A 2,718-nucleotide genomic window follows, 5' to 3' on the forward strand; every position below is an offset into this window, starting at 1 on the left:
CCCCTCCCACAATTTTTTCTGCATCCCTCATCCTCTTTTCCTCTGAGTGGGTGGAGGCCACTCTAGGTATTCCACTACCCTGGCACATCAAGTCTCTTAGAAGCCAGACAAAGCAGCTCAGCTAGTAGAAGATATCCCACATACAGGCGATAGCTTTTGGAATAGCCTCTGTTCCAGTTGTTCAGGACATACATGAAGGCCAAGTTGTACATCTGCTACATACGAGTGGGGAGGCCTAGGTTCAGCCTCTGTATGTTCTTTGGTTGGAGGTTCTCAGTGCACCAAGGGTCCAGGTTAGTTGGATTTCCTGTGGAACTCCTTCCTGGGCCCACAATCCTTCCTGCTAGTCTTCTATAAGAGTCCCCAAGCTCCATCCACTGTTTGGTTGTTGCATTTGCTTGCAAAACTCATAATGTCTTTGTTTTAATAGCTGAATAGTATTCTGTTGTGTAGATATACCACATTTTTTATCCATTCTTTAATTGAGCGACATCTAGGTTATTTCCAGTTTCTGGATATCATAAATAAAGCTGCTATGAACATATGTGAGCCAGTGTCTTTGGGGGATGTTGGAGCATCTTTTGGGTATATACCCAGGAGTGGTTTAGCTGCATTTTGAGGTAAAACTATTCCCAATTTTCTGAGAAAATGCCAAATTGATTTCCAAAGTAGTTGTATAAATTTGCACTCCCACCAGCAATGAGTGTTCCCTGTGCTCCACATCCTTCCAGCATATGCTATTAATTGAGTTTTTGATCTTAGCCATTCTGATGGATGTAAGATGAAACATCATAGTTATTTTGATTTGCATTTCCCTGATGACTAAGGACTTTGAACACTCCTTTAAGTGCTTCTTGGTCATTTTGAGAATCTCTGTTTAGTCTGACCCCCATTTTTTAATTGAGCTATTTGGGTTGTTGGTGTCTAACATCTTGAGTTCTTTATAGATTTTGGGTATTAGCCCTCTGCCAGATATAGGGTTGGTGAAGATTGTTTCCCAACCTGTAGGCTGCAGTTTTTTCTTAATAATAATGGTACTTTATTCACAGGTTAAATTGATAACTGTTCCTTCATATCCCATCCACCAAACATCTCTTACACAAGACAATGTTTTTACATTTAACAGGTCATGTGTACAGATCGGTAGTTTCCAGATCAAAAACAACAGCAATGTTGGCAAAGATTCTTGGTTATTAGAAACTTTCATGCTTTTAACACACTGAAAATTTAATATTTTTTGCACATCTACAAATTACACATTTGCTTCCCCACACTATGCAAATTTGACCCTAAGAGTTCTCTTTCACAGAGTCTTAGACATAGATATGAAAATCATTGTCAAACTTGATGGAGTACACAGAGGGCTCCTCTTGGAGCTGTCTTCTTTAGTATATTCCACATGTTTACCTATCAGGCCATCTACAACTCCTTCTGGCTCCCTGTCTGCTGGAGGAGATGCACTGGACTCTGGCATGAAACGGAGGTCACCCTCTTTATAACTATTTAGAAGCTGATACATGTACAATACAAGATCTTACTTATAAGTAATGTAAAACCAGGCGTTCATGATAGGTGCTTAGGCCAGGTCCATCCCCTCCATTCATCCTTAGAGCCGTGCTCACCCTCAAACACTGCTTTGCCAATTATGGTGTTAGCGAGGCGCAAATCGCTGACTGGAGAAAACAACACCTTATCAGGAAGGATTTTAAGCTTTAAAATCCTTTCATCTCTGTGAAGTTCCAGTCCATAGACACAGTTAATTCCATCATATTTCACCAGATAGAGAGGTTGATAGGCACCTGATCCAGCACAGTTCCTTTCCACTGTGTGATCGGTTCATCACTTTCCTTCAACCCAAGAGAAATTCTGCAGCCCACAATGTTCCTTCGGGGCCAGGATGAAGATCTGCTCCTCTGCCTCTTCTGAGAAGCTTCTCTCCCCTGATGGTTGTAGAGCCAATGTGGTAGCCCATAGCTTCTCCCATTTGCTCTTTTGCAGCAGCTTTTTGTGAGGAGTCTTCATACCTGCTCACTGTCTGGGTTTGCAGCACTCACATGCTGGATCAGACAGAAGATTGTTGCCTCCGCTGCGAGCCTGGAGTGAAAGATGACCGACCAGCTTGCTGTCAGCCAAATGAGTGCCACTTAAGAGCTTCCAGGACCACTTAAGAGCTTCCGGCAGTCCTGCTGCCACTGCAGTCTCCTCCCTCTTTTCCTAATGATAGCTTCCTGCCCCGCGAGAGGCCGCCCCTTTCTGCCAAACACAGTTCAACCGACTCCCTTCCTACTCCACACTGTGGTTCTAAATTCTCTCTTCTGTTTTGACCGATTCATAAGTAATTTTTCTTGATTGCTCATCTTCTTGAGGATACGAACCTACCAGAGTCTGCAGTCCAGTCTACCCAACAATGGCAGCTGTGAATGGGAAGTCCAAGAATCTGGTAGTTGCTCAGTCCCACGAGGTATTTAAGCTGGTCTTCTGTATAAGCTGGAATCCTGAAAAAGTAGATCCAACAGATGTCCTGGCAAGTAAGTGAAAGCAGGCAGAGAAGAAGCATAGGCTGCCAATTTGTCCTATTGACAGTGTCCTTTACCTTACAGAAGCTTTGCAGTTTCATGAGGTGCCATTTATCAATTGTTGATCTTAGAGCATGAGCCATTGGTGTTTGTATAGGAACTTTTCCCCTGTGCCAATACATTCAAGGGTTTTTTCACTTTC

The 2,718-nt window shown here is 43.0% G+C and overlaps 1 pseudogene; it reads right to left on the minus strand.

Moving 5' to 3' along the window:
• Positions 1-1,289: 1,289 nt before the first annotated feature.
• LOC117694716 (spindlin-2C-like) lies at positions 1,290-2,022 on the minus strand (annotated as a pseudogene).
• Between the last annotated feature and the right edge of the window lie 696 nt (positions 2,023-2,718).

The sequence above is a fragment of the Arvicanthis niloticus genome, chromosome X (assembly GCF_011762505.2).
Source record: "Arvicanthis niloticus isolate mArvNil1 chromosome X, mArvNil1.pat.X, whole genome shotgun sequence".
Classification (NCBI taxonomy): Eukaryota; Metazoa; Chordata; class Mammalia; order Rodentia; family Muridae; genus Arvicanthis; species Arvicanthis niloticus.